This window comes from Columba livia, chromosome 9 (assembly GCF_036013475.1).
Source record: "Columba livia isolate bColLiv1 breed racing homer chromosome 9, bColLiv1.pat.W.v2, whole genome shotgun sequence".
Lineage (NCBI taxonomy): Eukaryota > Metazoa > Chordata > Aves > Columbiformes > Columbidae > Columba > Columba livia.
This window is the reverse complement of record NC_088610.1, coordinates 9,720,433-9,744,872: the sequence shown is the minus strand read 5'-3', so window position 1 is coordinate 9,744,872 and position 24,440 is coordinate 9,720,433.

Sequence of the window (24,440 nt, the reverse complement as noted above, 5' to 3'; positions counted from 1 at the left end):
GGGCTAATAGCTTGATTTTTTTCAAGAGGATTTAATTCCCACATCTTTCACTGAAATGGCATTGTTAAGTGACAGGAGAGCAAAATGCACCTATAAGACTATGAGAATACAGCAGTGTCTAATCTGAGCCTTGTACTTCTGTATTAATGCTATTATACTGTATACATTTCTCTAAGAACTTGCAGTTACAAACCTTTCTGCAATGTAATACAGCCCACATGCTTACAAAGTGGGGTTGTCTGTTTTCCAGGTAATTTGGAATGTGCCCAAATCAGCTCTATACCAATAAACCAGAAACTGGATTAGCCAGTGTTATGGTCCATTATGGAAGCTGTTGTTTTTGGAGATGGCTGGTGTGTTAACAAGAATGTATGTGTGTGAAGTTAGATGTCTGAATCCTTCCATAAGATATCTCAAAAGGTTGAAGAATGAGTAGTTATTCAGCATTTCTGAAGTCAGGCCGTTTACTCTGGTGAAAGAATAAGGATTTTACGGTCAAGCTGAAAGCACAGAGGGGAGAAAACCAGATCTGAATTAAGTTACATTCTGTTTTCGCTTTTTAAAGGTGAAAAACAATGTACTTATTCAGGCGTGAAACCTGCTATAGACAGATGCTGAGTGTATGTTTATATTGCATATATGCAAAATTTATTTGTGTTGCCATCTGTTGTCACATCCATAGTACCTGTGTATACTGACCTGGTGGAGATACAGTTAAATTGATGTTGACTGAATTGTCCAAAAAAGAAACCCATGAAGAAATGAATGACTTGCCCACAGTGTTGCTTATACTGGTAAAAGAGCTGATTCTACAAGTGAAGGCTCTTTCATTGTTTACCCATTTTTGAGCAAATTAATTTTTTCATATGTAAAATCACAAAACTGTCATATTAAACAAGGTGTTACTAAATAATTTTGGATGCTCATTCAAAGTGGAATAATCTGTTAGCATTGCAAAAAGGATTCATAATTAGCAAGGCTGTAGAGGTAGGCCTGCCTGCTGGGCTGTAAGAAATTGTGGAAATAGGCTGTTTCACCGGTTGTCATGAAAAGCCATTTTACCTAAGAAATACAGTATAAAATCAGAACTGTAGCAAGTAGATATTGAAACTATTATATTTTTTTAAAGCTGCGAGATTTATTTTTTTACTGACTTTGATTAATACGGAGCAGGTCTCTTTCTGTATATCATATTTCTGCGTTATGTTCCATGCATTATATACAACCAGTTTAGATCTGTCTTCAGGCTGGTGAGACTTTTCTAATTCAGCATCTTCAGTAAATCTGTTAATTTCGGGTTTTGATGAAACTGGTCACCGAGAAATGTGAAGGGGGCAGAAAGGAAGATGAGAGTGCTGGTTTGTGGGGACCCAGACCAACTCCTCTCCCACACTGAGGAAGCCTTGCTCACTTCATGATGTGGTCAAGATGAGTGGTCTTGACTTAGGAGATGAAAGCCCAGAATCCTGTTTATTAAAAATAGTAATAATCACTATAAACTTATTTTATTCAGAGGGTCCCCAGTGTTAGAAATTATCTTGCATTATGCATTTACTTCTATCATCTCTAATATTTAGTTTACATTTTAAAAGCTGTCTTAATGAGGTTGTTTTAGAGCAGAATTTTCAGCTTTTATTAAACAGTGTTAGCTAGATTAGTCTTTTCCAACTTCCTATCTGCTAATGCAGCTTGTTTTCTTTTACCAAATTTTAACAGGACTCCATATCATTGTTACTAGGATGTCACACAGAAAAATGCCAGTGATGTTTTGAGCATGGGTGTTTTATTGTGTTTATTTTTAAATACATTTCATGAGGTTTCCTGGACAGAATCAAATAAATGAATCCTGCAAACATCTTCATTATGGTGTAGCCAGAAAAGAAAAGAATCTGAATTAGGACTGTATTCTTAGCATAGTTCATAATAAGCGTTATCTTTATGACAAGCTTAAAGAACATAAATTGCTGAATCCCTAACAAAAAGCATTTGAAACAATCGGCTAATTAGGAAGGGGGGGAGAAAGAGCAATATTTGTTTTCCTTTGCAGTCTAGATAAATAACGCTTAACATGAATACATAACTTATTTTGAATGATCGGTTGTGTCAGTATCTGGCACGTCTTTTTCAGTGGCAACAATTAAGGATACGTGTAAATGGAAATGCAGCCTATCTGTCATTGTCCATTTCCTGGTAGTGAAGCATGCAGTCTGCCTCCCAGCAAGATCGTTTTGCCAGGATGTGAGTGAGCTGGTCACAAAATGCATAGTTGATTATCTCATCGAAACACACTAATCCTGGCAAAGCTATCCACGATAGAAGACCCATTGTTTGTAATAGGTCAGTTGTTACATGGCTTTCAAACCTGACTTTGGATATACATTTTATATATTTACTTACTGAAGCAAAATGATATGTCACAATGAAAACCAAACTTGAGTGAAGAAGATATATTAATCAGGATATTAATGGAAAAGAAAGGAAAATACACTCTCTTCAGAGGGACATGAGGCAGTCATAAACACACATTATTTGGAATAACTGAAATTATATGGCCAAGACTATAGAAGAGATCTGACTGGATGATCTTAACAGTTCCTTTGAATATTTAATTGAAGACAGAGTTCAGCACAGAATGCATTTGGAGAACACCAGTAAACATCCAGTTATATAATAATGTAAGAATTAGATGATGGAGAAAATATCGCAGTTTTGTATTTCTTAAAATAGAAAAGCTGCATTAGAAATTTGACAGCTTCTTCAATACTGTTCTATTGGCAGCAGAGTTTCCTAATGAAATGTTAAAAGCAATATGCACAGAATGAGTGCTATAATTTTTCTAGCACATTAAGTTCGGTACAAAAAAAAATTATAAAAACAATAGTTTCAAAAGGAGCTATAACTCTTAATATTTTATGTTTTCCAGGCAGCTCTTAGTGTGTGATCGTGGGGGAAAAATATTTTTCAATTATAACATGAAAAATACCAGGCATATGTTAGAGAATACCTGAAAAAACTATCACATTTTGTTTTAATAGTGAAGCTGTTTTGTATTATCCTTCAGGTTCTTTCCAATTTGTAATAATCCTTCCTGAAGAAATCTTGACAAATTGCAACAGTTTTCTAACTGAATATACTGTATGAATTTTCATAATTTAGGTTTGTGGTAATTGTAGGATGCTGATTAATACCTTTCTAAAGAATACAAAAAATATTAAAAGGGTTAGATTATGTGAAAAATGCATGAAGGGTGGGAGGTAAGAAAAGTATGGGGGGAGAGAAAAGTTTCATCAAGTCGAAACAATATTCTTTAAATTCAATTTTTAAATACTTTCATACAATCAAAATCAGAAATCTGTTTTTTTTTCCTGCTGTTTATCAGGCTACAACAATGACCAAGAGGAGCTACTGGCTTAAAGGACATGGTGTGCGACTTCCTTGCTAAGACGCAAGGTAATAACATCCTTTAATCTGACAAGGGATTTTTCAGTCGCAAACAACTTCACCACACGCACACCTTGAGTTTTCTCTTGGGATGACTGGACCTTCCTACAGGGCTGTTTCCCACCTTTGCATAAGTTCCTTTTCCATCGTGGTTCAGTCCTGCTGGCTGTGCTGAGCTATGCCCACAGCACCAGAAGACTTGCCTAAAGTCTTCTTGGCCACAGCCTATGCAAACCAATGAGAATTTCCAAGATCTAAAATTAAGGCAAAGCTCATACTTGTCAGCCCATAACAAGGTAAAATCCTTCAGAGTGGGACTAGACAGCAACTGCTTTTTAGGAGGAATAATGAGCTTTGTTAGTGGGTTGGGTTCTCTTGAAACAGTGAGAAACTTGCAGTGTGTGCCATGAATATCCTGGATGTCCTCAGCCCCCAGTCTGCAGCCTGGCCCAAAGGATGTCTGTCCCTCTGAGAGGAAAAAGTCATAATTGTCCAAGTCACATCCCTGAGGATGTAACTTTAGGATGCAATTCTGCATGGGGGACTGGGAATCTCAGGTTTGTGCTCAGAAAGTGTGCCTTCGCTGTCCCACATGTTCATGTATGCTCTGTATTGAACAAGAACAGACTGATAAACGTGCTTAGTGCTTTCACAGCATCTTCTTTCTCAGGGTCACTCAGCACTTTACAAATTCAAATGAGTAATCTCCGCAGTATAAATAACAAAGCAAGAAGCTGACTTCAGACCTCTTGAGGTGAACCTCTTAGGAAATCATAGCTTGGGTTACTGGTGTGCAGTGATGCTTCCTTCTGCCTGATACCTTTGACATTTGTTGGCTTAAATGCAACCAGAATTGGCAGAAATGTAGCAGTATCAAATATATGTTGTCCTAAAAGTTTTGTGAAGATTGGTGACAAGATAAATAAGCCCAGACTGGTTTCCATACTTGGACAAAGTTGGACAGATTGCAGCGTTATACATCCTGCTGGGCAGCTGGCGGGCATGCTCTGCTTTCTAGTTGTAGTCGTGGCACGTGCTGATTCTTGCCTCCTGGGAATGCCCTTCAAGAGTGGGCTTGAGGGAACTTGGAGTACCATGACTGGAGCAGTAAGCAAAAGAAAAGAATGTTTGTTTTTTATTATTATTTTTTTTTAAGAAAAAAAGTAACTCTATGAGCAAGGAAACGAATTGAATTACAATGTACATGCCGATGCGATGCTGAATATAATGTATGTTAAAAATAGCTTCTGTTTCCAGGAAAACTGGTATTCCAGTACATACTTTCATTTTAATGGACAGTGCCACTTTTCCGCATAATTTTTATCAGTGTAAATTAAATATTGTGTATCATAAACTAGTTAAACTCCAGTTTTCAGTAACCTGATTTTAAATCGGGATTAAAAATGAAGAGACTTAGTTTGCAGTAAGATATTTCTCTCTAAATTGCCCCTAAAGAGTAGGATACTATCATGTGAATAGGAGACAGTTTCCTCCTGGATATTTTCTGAGGAACAACTCTTAAGGAAATTTGATATCTTCATTTCTACACTTTTCATCATGTCAGCATGTTGCTTCACATTTTCAAGCCAGTTCTTCCAGTAAGTTACAAGAGAAAAAACCCAATTACTGTTCTTGCTGTCATGATATAGAGCATGAAGATTCTATTAGGTCGACCTAGGAAATCATCAGGAAACATATGGAATGTAAAGTATCTTGTTGATGCTGTTGAAGTAATGAGATGGGCTTGAATTATGAAGTTTACATTTGGATTTTCACAGAATTTGTGTGAGTTTTCAGATCCCAGTGTGTAGGCCTGACTTCATTTTCAGTTGGATACAATCTACATGTTCTCATGGTATGTGTATTTGATATGATTTGAAAGTGATTTGAGAGCAGAAATAAACTAAAAATCACCATTTATGTATGTGATCAAATATTTTCATAAAGAAAAATCCTTGAAAGAAGAGTGTGGCTGTTAATGAGAAATTACTTTTAGAGCTGCTAATACCTCGTTTCCCAATCCACCATGATTTTCCAGGAGGACCTTTTATTATCTTCTTATGAGTTTATAATCAAATTTCTGGGATGTGTTAAGCTATTTTTAAGACAACTTTAGTAATATTAATTTCTGTGGACAATTTAAATGAAAACTGAACTAACATAGTGAAAAACACGTTTAAAACTAAAAATTAAAAACTACTGCATTGAGTGCAGAAGAGATGACTAAAGGGGTGAAGATATCCTGAGCATGCAAAATCAAGCAGTTTGAATTCTAGTCCTCCTTCTGATATCGCTTATGAAAAGGTCCTACTTAACTTGATGGAAAAGTCAGTAAGACTCTAGAAGTTACTCTAAAAGAAGAAAGTAAATGAAAGAAAGAAAGGAAAGAAAGAGGTTAAAAAGGTGGAACTACAGCTTCTGTGTTTAATTATTCTCAGAATCCTGTGGCAAGGATGTAATTATCAATTTCGATGATAGACAAATGCTCAGGGCTCGTCATACTTCTTAGATGCAAGACCACTTTAAGTCAACATGTAATTGTGACAGGATTTTTACGTGGGCTGTTCTTTTCAAGTTGGAAGTCACTATAATGCCATAACACAGCTAGAGGTTTGTGGTACAAGATGAGAAAAAGCAGCAGCAGGCTTTTTCCAGTAGTCAATATAGATTTGAATATTACATTTTATTAGGCCATGCATTATTTTCTTGATTTTTAACTAGGAGAACTTGAGAAGTCTCCCAGCAACTATAAGTACAAAACTTTTGGCCAGCTGTCAGCAGAAAGCCTACTTCAGAATTAGTATTGGAACTCACCAAAATTTTCTGCATTGTCTGTCAACTGTGTAGTAGTTCCTTACAGCTAGTTGACTACTTTGGTCTTATGAAAGTAGTTACATTATTTTTAATTGATGCAAAATTTAGTTCTTTGCTTAGTGAAAATAGCACATCTCTTGCTGAAATAATACTTCAATAAACACCACTAAACAGATTAATTTATATGTTTTATAGTCATAGATGTTGAAAAAAAAATAGAATCACTTTCACATCCGAGATCCTAAAGCCTTTACACTGATAGATTCAGTGATAGTCTGTCTTCTGATTGACTTTGCAGCCAACCTACTGGTTGGATCCTGCAGATCAGGAGCAAAGCTACCAGTGCAAAAGTTCCCCGGATTGTTCTACAGCAATCTTCTTCAGCACAAATTTCTCATTTGGCATGGGTTCACTGTACCTGTAGGCCAGGTACTAGGATGCAATGCTCCCCTGAAGGAATTAATGTCTGGAATTCCTGAATGCAGGATCTACATATGAAGTGTTCCAGTTTGAGCTTTTCCCATTTCTTCTTCAATGTGTGAAGCATGTTTCTTGATGAATGACTAGTGATTCCTGCATCTATTTCTGGGAACTGGTAGGGAGCTTCAAACTGCAGTGTATGTATTGAAGTCCACATAGCTGTACAAGTAGCTTTTATGGTAGTTCAATGTGGCTAAAAGCTATCCCTATGAGAATCATTATCTACTTTGCTGCTGAATATGAGACATTAGCTTGTTCTGGCTGTAACAGCACCAATAAATATAATATTTTCTGGCTGTCTGCTACTCGAACATCTGGTACAACCTGTGAATTACACTGCGTGGCCAGCCTCTGTGTTCTCTAAGCCCTGGGCTGCTAATTGTCCATGTGAGTCTCCTGAGGAAGATGATGTGTTTCGTGAGGCCCAGAGAAGTGGCAGTAGATCATTCCAGTGATGAGAAAAGGCTTAGTGTTGAGCAATGCTTTCACAGATGCTCTGATGCAATGGGAAGTCTGTGTTCAGCAGTCCATACACAGGGTAAATGGGAAGAATTTGTAGTTATTCTGTTGAAGTTAGAATGCCACCTTTACAGTCTGTCCTTTCTCTGTGTTTCTTAACATAATATGCAGTGTTATTGCCCTTGTTAATTGTGGGCCAAGTATGTGGTAACTGTACGCTGTCCATGTTAATAGCTAGGGGTTACTGATAGTCTGAAAGTAAAATAGGTCTTTCTGAAAAATTCTAATGTCCTTTATCAGTAAGCTACTCCTGAAAGATTCAGAAAGCTCAGTGACTTCTTCAGCCTGGTTTGAAATAATGCAGCATATACCAATATCATAGGTAGAAGCGTCATCTATGACATCAGCTAAGAACAGCTCAGATTTGAATGTAAGTTAATTGTGTCTTGAGTATGCGTAAAAACACAAGAGAAATTCTATTGAACTCTGCTGATGAGGGAGAGAAAAAAATACACACATGCTTAGGTTCAAAGGATGGGGAGGTTGAGACTTTTTTGGGCTCCTTCGGATAAGCTGAAGTACCTCAAATATTTTAACAGCAAAGGGACCTATCAGGCACAAAAGTAGACATGTAATGTAGCATCCAGTATTGCACTTGCAGGGGAAGAGACTTACTATGCTAATGCCAGTTGCCTGTCACTCTGAGTTTCTGTTTTACAATAACTATACAGAGAAAAAACAAAATGTTGGTGCTTTTTTTTGGCAGTAATGATCTAACAATGGCATTGGTAGAAAACATTCTAGTGATGTGCCACAAATCTGATACTTCTGTTGTTCAGACACACATTCCAGGTCAAAGTTCTCAAGAGACTGATTTTATTGCTATTTGGTACTAAACTTCTTTTCCATCTGTTTGGTATTTTTGTTTGTTTGTTTGTTTTCCGTATACTTCAGTAGCTGGATATGTATGCTGTAAAGGGAAATCCTTCAAATCTGTTGATGCCTGTATCAGAGCGTGTGTATATAAGAGAATGTTTAATACGTCTATAATTGAATCTTAGTAGTAAGAGATTTTTTAAAAAATATTGCTTAGGTTTTCTATCCTAATGGGATAAACGTCATATTTTAACTATTGCTCTGTATCAAATCTATTAGGCACAGTATTCAATAATTCCCCAAATCTTGATTTACCCAATTGAAAGTGACCCTGGGCATAAATTCTAAGCAGAGGAAGGCTCCGATTCCTTGATCTTTGGCACTCTTTTGTTGAAACAGAACATGGTGTCTTAAATCAGCAGAATAATTTAGGAATGGTAGATACTGAAACAACTAATTTTTCTTTCCTGTAATCTGCATAGACTTCAAAATGCCTACAAAGCACAAAGTGCCAGTTCATATAATTTGTTGGCAAGGATAAAAAGAAGAAAGGAAATGATTTCCTAAGCGTGTGAATCAGCCCAGCTTTAACAGATATTTTTCTGTCATGTGCAGCCTGAGGGCTTATGCCTATCTGAGCTTTATTTGACAATTACCACTTGCCAGCATAATTAAATGATAATTTATAAATACTGAGAGAGCATTATGGGGAAGAGCAAATAGGTGCTTATCAGGGCATTGAATAAACTTGATCTGCCTCACTGGCAATTTTCATCTCTTATCTACGTTGTTAGCTGGTCTCCTCTTTTTTTCCTGTTTTGTTTTGTTTAGGTTTGATAGCTGTTGGATTGATTGTATCTACCTGCCTATATTTCTTATTTTTTCATATCCCTAGCATTATTTTTTTCCTACTGCTTTTGCCATTAATATTTTGCAAAATACCAAATAATAAAATGAACATCAGGCAGGGTAATGTGTGTGTCTGTGTGAGAATGAAAAGAAAATCCACCCAGTTCATGTTTGTTACTTTTTTTTTTTTCATGAATTTCCTGATTGTAAGTCTGCTTTTATTTAGTTGTATATGTGTAATGATTATTGAGTAAGCAGAAGGCTCTAATATGAGGCAGTGGTAGATGAAAGCCAATTACAGAAAAGCTTCTCCATAGCCCTTATTAGATAAAAATGATACCAAATAAGCATCACCAAAATTCTGTTACGCTCATGCTGGGTATAAAAAAAAATACCAAGGAAAGAATTTGAAAGGGTTGAGGTCTTCCATACCACCAGTGTTTCATTTCAAGGACCTGGAGCTGTTATAAACAGTAGTGCCATTTCCCACAAAAGCATGTAAGAATATGGGTGGAAACACAGATTGGTGCTGGGCAATCTAGATAAAGAAGTGCAAGAAAAATCCTCTATTCGAATGGAAACAAACCAGTTGAATGGCAAAAAAAAATTGAATTTCCACGCCTTTTGAAAAAGCATGTACAAGGAAGAGAAGGGGGTGGGAAAAGCAAGATGTGTTAGTGGGTCACCAGGAGATTGAGATTTTGAGCCATCATGAAATTAAATAATCTTAGGAACTTCTGATTGGAGTTCTAGTGGTTTGAGTGAACAGTTAAGCCACTCCTGTACTGCAGAATGAAAAAATAAAGGGCTTCTGTGTTTAAGGTTGTCAGTTTCTCAAATTATTCAGCATTTACTGCTTATAAATAGTAATTATTTGCTTTTTCCCCTCCAGAGCTGAAAATTATCTTTCATATTGAAATATTTAAATATACAGTGCTGTAGTTGGGGCACAAAAATTCCTAATGTCAGAACAGATTTTTGTACAAGGAATAATTTGAAAGTGAGGGATTAGTTTCCACCTTTTGTAACACAGTGCTTTCCGTAATCTTCAAACATTATTTAGGATAATGGAAGCCATCATCCTGGTTCTCAAATGTTAGCACTTCCATTAGAATTTGCTGTTACCTCTTATTTTTTTTTTATATTAAAATACAAGGCTTAAAAGGTATTATCTTACTAAAGGAGGGCAATTGTAGAGATGATTTGATTGAATAAAGGAAAAAGCTGTACAGGCCTTTTAAGATCAAGGATGTATTGATGGAAAGCTATCATTAGAGACAATTAATGTTCTCCAAGGGAAGAAATTGATTATGGACAGAGATGGACCCTAAGGAGCAGATATATCTTAATGCTCCAGGGCCTTAAGGATTATACATTCCATTCACAGCATCTGTATTTTAACCCTTTATAAGGGCTGGAGTAGAATCTAACACATAAGAAAACTCTGCACAGAGTTTAATAGGGGCACTCTGTGCCATTGGTGGCTGACACGTGCCTTTTCTTGAAGTATGTATTTGTTTAGCAGATATCATTTTACCTGGTAAAAAGTCTGACTTCACATACGTGATTGTAGTTTTGTGTAATTTTAAGCTGTAGGAACACAGTGCTGGCATTTAAAAAGAAAATGGGGTCTGAAGTAAAATTTTTCAACACCACAGTGCTGTGGCAAGGGTATTTTATGACTGAGAATACCTTTCTATTATCTGAAACGAACTGTTGAGAAGATTGATTTTGTTTTGTTTTGATTTTTCTTGTGGGGGCAGCATCTTTATTAAAATTTGTTAAAAATATATTCCAGGATAGACTTGAGTTAGATAACTGCAGTACTCCGGGTTCAGAAACTAAGTCTGGTTATCTTGATTCTGAGGAAAAATACTAATGAAGCCATCCCGAAATTGTTGTTCTGTCTGAGTCGCAGAGCCAATTCACAGATGGGCTGTTTTATCATGTCAATTTTCTTTGGCTTATTTTCTCAATGAAGGCAAATATTTAGCATACTTGCTCAAGTTTGTTTATTAGCTGGCTTGAAGATAGATGCCTAGAACTGAGCAGCACCACTGCTGCCTCAGCTGAGCTGCAGCATCCAGCAGCAGGGCTGTGCCCAAGTCAGTCCTGCTGCATCTTTCCCTCTTTAGGAGAGCTGGGGGGATCTGTGTGGATCCCCGTGTGTGCTGTTACACAGCCCAGCACACCCACGAGCAGGGGAGGTAACAGTGCTTCCAGTCGTCTTCAATACTGTAAACCCATTTGCATTCTCTTCGGATTTTTTTATTTTAATCCTCAAGTAAGGAAGCCTATTCTTATCACAAGTTGAAATTTTGCAGAGAAAGCGCAAAATGCTTTTTTTCATCTTGGTGTTTCAAACTTTCTTAGAACTCAAATAGTGTAGCTAAACCTTACTGCATCATATTTGTAGAACATGCTGAGAAAATACATTTTTCTGTAGCTTTATTTTTTTTATTTTAAGACATTTGGTGTGTAGTAGTTTTATAATGCATGAAATACTATTGTTTGCTTTATGTATATTCCATCACGTATTTTTTGATAGGCAGGTTATCAGGCACACTTTCTAGAGAGATTTCTGACTGATTTTATGATTGAACTTTGTTTCAGCTGACCAAAGGTATTCTGGTATATTGTACAGAATGGTTATAAAAAACAACTTGATAAGTTGTGCTGAAGTGTGTAGCATTTTCCCCTGTCTCGTGTATCTATGTAGATTGCTGATATTGTGCTGCCCTGAAAAGCGGTGTATAGGTTTCAATGAATAATAGCATGATACTTTAAACAGGCAAAAATAATAATACTATAATTAATAGGGTAAGTCCGACTTCTATACAGAGGAATAGGTGAGTCCTGTTGTATAACAGAATGTATAGAAAGCACTCCTTTGGAGATCACAAATAACATGCTTGGCAGGACTAAGGAGATTAAAAAAGAGATGGAAATAAACAAAAAAGAGAGCTCAGAAACACAACTGAAGAGACACGGGGGAAGGGTGATCCCAGAGAGAAGCAATGCTGATTCTGCATGCAGTTATTTTCAAAATTAGTTGGATATTATTTTAAAATAACAAATTTTAAGATAGGATCCTTGATCTTCCCCCTCCACCCCCCCCTTTTCTTCCTGTGCATCATAAGGGAAATACCCAAATCATGAGACAGAGGGAGAATGAGAATGGAAGTGAATGTTAAATACACTGGGCTGAATCAGCTTTCACCTGTTTTGTGTGGCTCCCTGCCCCCCCATCCTGAGCTGTGGGCACTCTTTAATTACAAGGTTAAAAACAAAACAAAACAACAAACAAAACAAAACACCACCAAAAAAACCCTACACATTTAAGACTGGTAACATATGCTGTTGTCAGCATGTATTTAGCACCTGCAGAAATGAACATGGAAAATGCGACAGCCCATAGGTAGAATGCCCGCTGTGCTGGCTGGGGGACTGGCAACAAATTTTACTTTAATTTTTTCTTATTTAAAAAAAAAAAAAAAATCCAAGAAAGAAAACCTCACTAACACAGTTTTCTGAGCATCATAGAAAGAGGATGTAATGGGGAAGACATGTTAACCCTTTCTAATGAAAGCCATTGTCCATGTTAATATGACTGAAAAACATGATCTTTTTGTTATTACAAATTAAAATCATGAGGTTCAATCATCCTACAAATATTTATTAGTAATTTCATCAGGACTGTTGCCGCTGTGGCTGTGCTTATACTCTTGTCTCCTCCTGTATGTCTTTCCTCTTTTAAGCCCCTTTTTGTTGTTGTTTTTACTTCTCATTTTAATCTTTTTACACAATCCAAGCACATTACTGAGATTACACAGTGAGGAGGCCAGTACGAGGGGGAGGCTTTGCGGGATCGGGCCCCTGCTGGTGATGTTCCTATTGCGAAGTGCAGCTCCTGCAAGGGACACGGCACGTTCTCCTCCGTGGATTTGCCAGCAGGTGTTGCTGTGCCACTTGTCACCCACCCGGCTCACATGGTAAAAGCTTGTTCTCCCAAGCTCTGACACCAACTGTCCTGTAACTTCCTGGACTGTTCCTCTAATAAAATGCCTCAAATGTAAATAGCAGATGCACCAGGTGCCTGGGGGAAAAAAATTAAAAAATGTAGGGTTGTTTGAATTTTGGGATTTATCCACAAAATGGCAATCTTTTTATTCAGGCCAAAAGTTGAAAGTGGTTTTGGTGGAGATGAGGTAATAAATAGAATAGTTGAATTACTGTTGTAAATAGCATCTGTTTTAATAATATTTCTTGAGATAGTTTGTTTTATATGTGTCACAGCAGTGCTCAGAGATTCTGGTTGGTGAGATGCTGTGAGAGTCTTTATACTGATTTGGTGCACTTTGTATCAAATCTGTGTGCCCGGGTAGGGAAAGGGAGTCTCTGGTCCAAACACCCGCAGTGAAGAATGTGGACTTGAAGCAGGTCAAATGAACAAGCTTTCTTTTAGAAGTGCAAAAATGAAATCGACGGTATAAAAAAAACTTTTTTTAAATATTTTAAATTACAAAACTTTTAAGCAAAGGGCCATGTAACCTGTCGAATATACCTCAGCTTTGTGTCAGCGGGACCATCTGTCATAACGACACAGCTTGTTTAGCCTTCCTGCCGTCGGTCTCTGCCTGGATTGCCAAAGAGGAATTCACTTAGATTCACTTGTCTTTTTTGGTGGATATTTGTCTGCTAGAGTCAGATTAAGGATATCAAGTTAAGCTATTGAACCATCACCAGAGAATGATTATTTTTTTGATTATTAGTTTCGGTTATAAGTGCGCAGTGAGTATTTGACAGTATATGTTTGGGGTCTTTAAATGTGTGAAGGTTTTTATGCCAGTATCTGTTTTGTTAATGTTCAGTTTTAATTTACTAAACTATCTTGTCCTCATGTTGGTACAGCCCAGGAAGAAGACAGGGGGGGAAAAAAAATCTAGTTTGTTAGGGGCAAAAAAAGATACCTTTTCCTCCTCAGCATAGCAGGTGTGGTTGGAGCCTGTGTGTGGTGCTTTTCATGAGAGCCAAGGGTTTTTCCATTCCTGTTCATTTTGCTTTGGGGAAGCTGACAGCGACTCCCTTAGACTTTGTTGCTGTATTACCTCCATCCTAATGGATATCTGAGTTCTTCTGCTTGAGGCTCAGAATCTGGTACTTGGTGTGTTCCTCAAGGATCCCAGAAGCCGCTGGAGCTTCCTAAGGATCTTGTATTAAGGAAGCTCCAAGATATGTGTTACAGAGCAGTGGTGCCTGGAGTGAGCTTGTAACATCAGTGAGGAAGCTTCTTCATTCTTAATTTGATGAGCTTTGCCAGACTGTTCTGTGCAAGCCCTAGCTAAGGGATACAATAAAAAGTTGAGTCAGTGTTTCCTGTTTCTCAGACCAGTTCTTCATCCCTAATTCTAAGTGCATATTAATCCTTCTTAAAGCAGTTAATTGCTTTGCAGAATGAGTTCCAGCTGGGAAGATAAATTGGATTTTTGTGTGTTTTTTTTTTTTTTCTGTTAACAGTATATATTTTAGCGTTATATACCAAATTCAGGACAAAAGAGCAGTCTTAGTAACTCTGATGCTCCAAGCTTCTAGAAGAGAATTAGAGACTTAAAAATTCAGATCTGACTTCCAATGCTGAAAAGAACCCAACACTGCAGTAGTGAATTCATAAAGGCCAGGTGTTGTTTAGCAGTGTTGAGCTAAATAAGTTCATGTTTTGAGTAATGCGAAGCTAATGTACTAATATATTAATAAGAAACTAGAGCAAGTTTATAGAACCATTTTGCCGTGATGTTAACTGTGATTCTAGTCTGACTCATACCTATTCAGGAGGTGCAGAAAATGTTGCTAATGAATATGTAATACATAAGCTCATATTTCACATATTCAAAATAGTCTGTGAACCCATGGAGTGTTTTGCTGCAGGATAGCTGAAGCTGCATGAGGGAACGACAGCACTGCCCAAGCCTGAGATGGGAGAGTTTAAACTCTTCTAAGAAAGGAAAAGGTATTTAATGGTCTCCATTTGCCAGGCTACAATAAGCAGCATAAAATAAAAAAAGCTAAAAGCTGTTACTGCCATTCTAAGCACCTGTGGGTTGTGGTCTCGCAGTGTGGTGATACCAGCGGCCGTGTTTGGGGAGGCATATGCCTCCTCGTGGCCTCAGTGGGGCCCGGGGAACGGCCCGTTTGGCACCTCGGAGCAGAGGTTGGGCAGCACTTTACTGGGCTCCCAAAGGGGCTATCAGTGTAACGAGAATCTGTTTGCAGTAATCGGTGGCAGCATTGACAGAATGTTCCAAACCATCTGCTCAAGGGGATGGCGTTAACTCCATCAAATCCTCGTGTTTTAAGAATGCTGATCTCTGGACCCAGGAGGACTGGTGACAGGGAGCTCTTGCCAGGCTTGCATTAGGCTGCCTTCATCTCATCACCAAATACACTAATGCCCCCTAGACAAGATGCTAAATATGTGTGAAATTAGAGAAACAGAATTATGGAATGGAGGAATAACACACAGAAATTTTCCTGCTTTCTGTCAGTGGTTCAGATCTTTTTTTTTTTTTTACTATAATATGAATATTTTGTTCATTGTGCAAACATATTTAAAAAAAATAATTAATTGCTATTCACTACAGAGTTACAGCAAACACTGTGTTTTATCTCTCCTTTTAAGGTGATAAAGTGATTGAAATAAACATTACATAACCCTGTCGCATCTCTGAGTTTAGAAGAAGTTGCTGGCTTTGGGAAAATTGTCTTATTTTTAGCAAATACTGACCTGATTAACAGCTTTGTACAGAATATACTGATAGTTTTAACATCATATTAAGAAAGAGTTAATGATTTGCCCTGAGTGTTAAGGGCACAGAATATTACTTTGCATATCTCCTAAAACCTTGCACTCATGCGCTTCTTCCATTGAAAGTATTCTGAGCGTTACAGAGAAGGGATCATGTGTACGGGTTATGCACAAGGATTAGGTTTATCCTAGTGATACGGATGTTCTTCGGCTTCTTGTGGTGCCGGGGGGAGGCAGAGAAAGGGAGAAGGAGAGAGGCTCCTCCAGGACATCTGTAGAACTAGAGCACATCTTCTGCCTTTTCTCACCATGAGTGTGTGTGGGGAGATGAACCTGCTTAGGTCTTTGAATCAGAGAATAGTTTGGGTTGGCAGGGACCTTCAAAGCTCATCTTGTCCAGTCCCCTGCTGTGTGCAGGGGCATCTTCAACCAGATCAGGTTGCTCAGAGCCCTATCCAGCCTTGAATGTCTCCAGGGATGGGGCATCCACCACCTCTCTGGGCAACCTGGGCCAGTGGTTCACCACCATCAGTGTAAAACAAAAAAAAAAAAAAAACAAAAACAAACAAACAAACAAACAAAAAAAAACAAACACCAAAAAAACAACCCAAACCCCCTCCTCATGACCAGCCCAAATCTCCCCTCCTTTAGCTTAAAATCATGACCCCTTGTCCTATCGCAGTAGACTCCGCATTCATTCTCTTTTCCCTTTTGAAAATCAGAACTTACTTTTGGTGATTAGTTACATCATTTAATTAGTTAAAATGATAGCATACTTCTTTTCTGTGTTTAAAAGATGCTGCCTAGTATTTTCATTAAAGGCACCTTTGCTTTTTTGTGTTGTTAGAAACAGTGACTAATAGTTCCTTCCTCCCTGAGATTCATGGCTGTACGAATCTCAGTGAGGCCAAGATGTTCCAGACAGAAGCTGCTTAATGTGTCCTTGATCTGCATTGCTCTTCTTTATGCCTCTATCCATATCCTGTGAGAAGGCTGGTCAAGCTGTGGGTACATATCAGATTTACGTGGTAGCATAATTATAATCTGAACCAAATTGCTTATAATTCTTACTATTATTTGCCTTTCTACTGATAGCTGAGCTCTGAGTTGAAAACTAGGGTACAACTCAGCAATTTCACATTTGAGTTTCTTTAGACTTAGTTCTTGGGTGAACTGTATAGTTGTAGAAACCTGTTATTAGTCATTTGAGCAGTTTCTTCTAAATTTCCTTCTTCCAACACTACTTCTGACTCCAGGTATAAAAGCAGCTAATAGTGGGGTATTGTCTTAATAGGCAAGTCTTCCAAAGGCAGCAGTTTCTAATTTTCCAGTGTTCAGATCCTATAAAAACAAAGTTCTCATTTCTTTTTTTCTGATAATGTAACAGTTTCATTCACAGGTTTCTCCAGCAGCAATAGAATTAGAAAATTGAAGTGGCTAGTGTTTCAAGTTCTGGAAATACTTTGGAAAATCTCAAACTATTTCAGCTTCATTTTTCTTAAAACCTATAAGATTTTTCCTTAAGATATAGCTTTATGACCATTGCAGACAGAATTTCAGGTTTGAATATGGAAGGTCCAAGTATCAGTAAACATCCAAATGCATGTAATGATGGCTTGAGGAAGAAGCTCTACAGTTTGAATTGTTTCAAATGACCACTGGGTACCACAATGTCTTTATAGTTCCTGTGGATCTTGAAAGCTATTTTAGCAACTCTGAGCACCGTGGGATAATCCACAGTGTACAATACACCAAAGAGCATGTACACAAAGTGTATACACAAAAATGCATAAACAGTGATACTGCAGAAGTAGCGAATAACTAGAATTTCCTCTTTGGCCACACTGTAGGTACTTTGAGCTTTCCTTTGGGTTCAAGCTTCTAAGACTTACCAGTTTTGTAAGTTAGTGCGACCATGCCACATACCTAACAAAAGACTGCTGTTTGTTCTTTCCCATTTTCTGGAGAAGGGTTAATCTGAGAAGTCCTATCATTGTCAGAGTACCTGGAGTGTATATAGCAGGTCTTTAATCTGCTTAGCGAGAGAGTGCAGGGGAGGTGCTGATACCTGGGGAAAAAGGTAGGTGAACTTGTGGGTTGTCCTACCTGAATTCTGTGATAATGATGTGTTAAACATCACTTTTGGTATGCAAGTTGTCATTCCAGCATATTGCGATCAAGTATGTCAGAATAAGACTTGTTATTATCTTCTGAACATGCTTTTTCTGCTGATTTGAAAAAAAAAAAAAAATAGTGACAAGTAGGAAATTCAATGTAATTTGTTTTGTTGTTTTTGTGTTGGGGGGAGACAATGAAAGGGAGGGAGACTTGTGTGCTTTACTGGAGGAAGTGCTTGAGGGCTTTTGCTAGTCCCTTTAGTGCATCTCATCTCTTGCACTTGCTTCATTGAATACAGTCCCTTATAGCTCATTTTTTCAGCTGCTCTGATGAGTACACGCATTGTATTTCATCTCCTATGGCTACTTCACTGAGTTCCCTTAGTGTGTCTCTTCTGTTAATCTTCCATCCTGCTCTGCCCACTCCTTCAGCTCAGTAATGTACAGAGGAAACAATTCTAGCAGTTATAAATGATGCTTCTTCAATGACAATATGTGATATTTCCACTTGTTTAATTATTATTCCATTCTTGCTTTTTTATTAAAGCTAAATATAGGTGGTTTTCCACTGTCCAGATTAACATTGTACTCATTCGATTTAAATTGTCCCCTGTCCTTGTGGGAAACTTAAACTGAAAGATAAATATTTCATTAACTTTTTTCAAAGTTTGTTACAGGAATAGAAACAATGAAAAGAGCAATTACACGCACAGTGTGTCAAGTGACTTATTACACATGTAGACAGTTGAGATAGTACTTGAATTCTGTTAGTAAGTGGTATCCTAAAATTTGGCTAATCATTCGAAGTCTTGTGCTTGCTGTAAAGAATGAACTGGTTTGTATTCAGAGATAGTTTAAATACTGTCTGGCATACTAAAATATATTTGTTAATCATGCTTATTACAGATTGGTGAATACTTAAATTACTTTTCCATTGACGTCTGCTTCGACTTTGTTTCTATACTTTCCATGTTAACGGATAGAGTTTTCTTGCACAATTTCTTGAAAAATATGGAATTTATTTAAAAAAAAATCTCAAAAATAAATCTCTGGATAGAAACTCATTAGATGTTCACACTGAAAACTTCTGTGTGGAGGGAACAAGAACAAACTGTCTGACCCATGTACTCCATCAAAAGAGCACATTTTTCAAATATTATAGCAAACTATGAATAAAAGTCTCTGTAAAAATGATTTTGTAAGTTGAATAAGAAATAAATATGAGGAATTCAAGTGATTTACAAGCAGAGAGTCAGAAGTCATCAAAACATTTTAGGAACTAATCACTTGGCTTTGTTTCTCATTATGATGCAAATATAGTGGTTTTTGTCCAACTAAAATACATTTGAAGAAGTTATTCACTGTAGTCATGCATTAAGAGTATTATTTTTGTTACCTTATTTATAAATTTCCATGTATTTTTTTAATGGTCTGAAATACTAAACTTCTCTTTTTGCTTTGTCATCTTAATTTGTGTTCTTTGCCAAACTTACAGTGAAAATACACATAGAATAGTATTGTATAGAGATTTTGCTTTCCTGTCACATTCTATTTATCTAAATTCTCATTTGTTTAACAATGTTTTTTGTCAAAAAGATTCCACAAATTTGAAATTTCGCCCTAGATTTTAGGGTCTTAAGTTGCATCTTAAATGCCCACCTCATTTATCAAGATGAATGTTGATATCCTTTGTGAAACGTGTTGAATTTGGTTCTGATCCATTGATGATTGGATATTGTGCAAAATTGTGGGGCAAAAAGAGAACTAAAATAATTAATAGCACCAGTCCCTGTGGGTTTGTATGAAAATTGAAAGAGTGACAATTTTTACTGACAAAGTATGTTACAGTTTTAAGTATTCTGGAACTGTAGTGTGATAGCTTTCTAGGTATGGAAGTTATTGTTGAAATACTGATTTACCTTTGTATTTTCAGTGCAAGGAGACCTCTATTTTCTTCAGAGGATTTTTAGATAGAAGTAATTTCTTTGAATTAGTTGCACTGATGATTTGGTGAAGCAGATTATTTATAGAGCAAACATGTTGACACACTATCAACTGTTTAAAAAAAAAGGAAAAAAAAAAAGACTAATAAGGTTAATTGTCATATGAACCCTCCTCTGTAGTCTGCAATCTGTAGGCTTTGATTGTTTCTCTGGGGGAAACTCTGCCCAGATGGCATTTTCCTCAAGGCCCTGACCCACAAGAGGCCTGTGGAGATGGAGAACAAGGTGCATCTCCACAGACTAATTAATTTACTATTATAGCACCTGTTCCAGAATAGATAGGGCTGGAAAGGAAAACAGTCCCTGGGCACAGTGGTAGTCTCACTGGTAAATGGATTTGAGCTGATTATATTAAGCTGATGCTTTGATCATCTAAAGGCGTTAAAATGGAAATATGTTTTTGCTGGCTGTTGGCCTCCATGTGAGTGCAGTTTGTATTATAAGTGAGCAGTAAGAAAAAAGCTGTTTTGGACTCATGCAAATAGCTTTTTTAAAGTGCACAGGAAAAGTGCACTCACACGCATTTTAAATTCAGGAATATTAACATAGAAGATACACAAGATCATTTACACATGAAGCATTGTCCTGGTTTTGTTTATGTTATTGCCGCCTTGCCTTAAACCTTGACAAGCCTTAGATATTCCAATATTTTGTTCATATTCTACTAAGTCATCAATGTGAAACCCTACAAACCCACCCACTTCCTGTCATCCACTGGGTGTCAATACATATTCTTGCTCTTGATTAAAGTGCATTTTGGGTCTCTAAGGAATGGAATTATATTTGTAGAAAATAGAAGTAACCTCTTCAGTAAAATCTTGGCAAACTGTGCTTAAATGCTGATCGAATGTTAACAGGCACTGGCAAATCCTTGTGTAAACTTTGCTAGGTAGTAAGTGGATTTACAATGTGTTAATCTGTACTCACTTTCACTTTATTGCTGTTTGGATTCCCAGAAGGATTAGCTGTAACTTTATTGGCCCTATGAGACTATACTGGTATTATTTTTTTCAAATCAACTGAGTGATTTTTTTTTCTTTCATTTTATTTATTTAACAAGCCTGAATCATATAAGCTGTAGGGTAAAATTAATTGACCCTTGCCATTGTAAGGTTAAAAGTGTGTGTAATTAAGGTCCTGTTAAATAATGCATTTTTCACAGCAGCAGCAAAATTACAGCAAGCTGTATCAGAAACAAATAGCGTATATAGTATTAATACATGAGGCAAAAGCTTTCTCTTCATCGAAATTACAGGAATACTTCCAAAATCACAGAAATGTTTCCCATGTATTCATTATTTTAAAAGCAAATTTACTTGATTATTGTATCATAAGTAAATTTATCTGTATGTTATCATACAAATGATAACATCATGAAGCAACCCACTTGCTAAGGAGCAATGCATGAACAGGATTCTAAATGTTTGTGTGATTTGTTTTAACAACAAGGCACTAAAACCTCTGATGGATTAATATAATACAGTGTGCCTTGTGTTGTGCAGCTTCTTTAAGAAAAATTGTCTTCTATAGCAGTTTGTGGAATTAGTTGACATTGTTTGCAATAAATTGCAGAAAGAGAATGAAAAATCCAATAAAAGTATGTTGAGACCTAAAATTTCAGTGCTTCTTGAGAATCAGTAGTGTAAAATCTGGCACGAAAGCTATTTAACACCTTCAAGGGAGACGGGTCTTGTGTCAGCCATTCGGGTGCACGGGGCTGTGGGAGGAAGGAGACTGATTTCAAAAGGCAGTGAAGTCTGGGTTGGTGGGTGCGACTGCTTCCCAACAAGTCAGATGGGTTTCCAGTGTGTTACTGTAGTGCACAGTTGACTTTCTAGTTAGTACTGGGGTTCTACATTTTTATGTTAAGTTCTGCTCTGAACTGTGGTAAATGCTATACTGCACAAGGGAAAAACCAAACATAAAGGTTGGTATGGATTGTTGATTAAAACTGAAGGCCAAAATTTGGGCTTAATCTTACCAGTTCCTTTGTTCAAACTTAATGATTCCAATTGTGATATAAAATAAGAATCAATGGCAAAGCTCCTTTGAATTTGAGGAGAAAAGGCCTATGTTCTGCGAGTTGATAGGATAATTGAAAAATTAGTTTACAGACATGATTTTTAAAATGGTAGGATATTATTAATAACTTCTTCATAAAACAAACAAAAAAAGGCAAACCCCAAATTAATTCCATTCACAACCATATGTTCTGTTCCAAGACATATTTTCCTCTTTTGTGATATTTTTGAGATAAAATTACTATCTGAAGATTTACAAGCACCTTTCTGTACATGTTTATCCTGAATGGAGGCAGTGGCACATCTTTAAAAATAAATAAATTCTGAAAGAAAAATGCTAGAATATTCCCAGGAAGTCATCAGTTGGCTATAGGTCAGATGTTGAAATCTGGACTCTAAATTTGCTGCTATAAGCTCAAACCAGACTGTCCTGTAGGTGGGAACCAAGGGTAAATACTGGGAAATCGATCAAGTTTGCGACAGCTCATGAGACTCAAAAGGGTACAACTGATTCATTTAGCTTGAGGGAGAGTGTACAATCAGATTTTCATCAAGTAAGAATAAAGCTATTTTCCATGTGCTTTTATTTCACCATAGTTTTTGTAACTTTAAGCAACAATATGCTGCAAGAGAACAATATAAGAAGTAACTTAAAGATAAAAATTAAAATGCCCAATTATTATGCAGAGGAAGAATTTATTAAGTCTGGAGACTGATCTTTCAGTTAAAAGTGCTCGAAGATCACCAAAATGGATTAACATCTCAGAACTTTGACAACAAAATTGCTTCCTGTACCTGTTGATGTGGTTAACTCTGTAGAGATGGAGTTCTAGCAAATGCATGGATGTGAATATGCATCACTTAACTGATGTAAAACCTATTCCTCCTAAGCTTCCTTGTTTCCTTCTTTTTTTTTCCTTCCGTTCTTGAAGTCTTCTTCTAAAAAACACTGCATCTCCTTAGAAAAAGAGAACAAGTGTCTCCAACTGTTTCATCATTAAGAAAAAGAAGGTTGATCCATACATACTTTCTATTTGCTAGATTGCTTCCAAGTGCTGTTCCCCTTCAGGTTTTAGCACGTTGTTTCTGCTGTTAGCTGTTGCCTCATTTCTTCTTTTTGTTGATCAGCAGCCTCTTCTGAGCAGCTCCTTAATGGGTAAAGGAGAAGGAATGTCCCTGTCAGTGTAAAACATTTGTGCTACACTTCTGAGCTCCTAAAAATAGCAGGTAATTGAGCTGCTTTTCAAAAACCCAGAAGTAGGCTCTTGAGATCACCAATCATGCAAAGAAATGGGGAGATTTTATCAGATAGATGGAACAAGCCAGTTGAGAGACTGCCAAAACATTAAACTATGGAAAGCTAGAAATGGACACAAACTCTGGACTAGAGACTTTCCTCTGTTATAATGAAAAATATTTACAGAAAATTCAAAGTTTCTGTTTTAGAAAAGAGAAGAAATTTTTTAACCTGAAGTCTGCATGGCCGAAAGTGTGCCTAGAAAAACACTTTGGGAAAGAGAAAACAAAATGAGGAGAATGCCTGATAGAAACTTGGCAAATTAACAAACATCTGGTGAAGGCAATGCAGCTGTTTGTAGGCTGGGTTGTTCTAAACCACTTAATAACTGCTACAGTTGTGAAATCAGCAGGTATTAGGTTGTTAGTGTTCATTTTGAAAAAAATTCTACTTATGCCATTTGATTAAAACAAGCAGTGACAGGTGACTAAGAGCATAACACTTATTGTGAAGATTTCCAGTGGATTGTTTTAAAGGTGCTGAAGCAAAATGTCAGTTAAATTTACTCAAAACTTTCTGTGATGTTCGCAGCCTTTTGTGCCATTATATATGAAGCAAGAAAGTACTTTCAAAACTATCAAGTAATATACTTAAATAGCAATTTTCATTTCATACGATGTGAAGCACTCTTAGTACAGAAGCAGCAATTTCTCTGAAAGTCATGATGTGCTAGAAAGCTGGGCATGTGGAAGAGATTTATCTGTCATGGTTTGTCAAAGAAACCTGGCTGCTGTTTGTTTTCAGCTACATGTGCGCTGAGCAAGAATAATGCAGAGGAATGGCATTTTTAGCCACTGCATCTCCCCAGCTAGTTTGGAGACTTGGTGTTTGTTTGTATATAAATTTAAAGTGGGTGACTCTCAATCCCTTTATAAGCAGAGATGGGAATATTTTAAACTTCAAATTGAAGTCTTGCTTGTTTTGTAAAGCTGAATGACTTTACTGAATAGTGTTAGGCCAAGCTCTTGCTTCACTGTTACAGCGGTCTCTGCAAATTTGTACTTGCAAAGCTGTTTGCAGTTTTCTGTTAACAGGAATGTACTGATTAGCAAATGTTATTAAAAACTGGTTCATATTCAACCAATATTCTATGATACGCACACTTTAAAATGCACACCACTATTTTTTTCTGATTTGTGTACCAGATGAATAGTGTTATAACAATGTACCGCTGTTATTCTGGTTTAATATTGATTACACAATTGCCTTCATTCCAATTGCTTTCAACTGATTAAAGGCACCATTCAAGCTTTTAAAAAAGCAGGAATTTTGTAATATCTT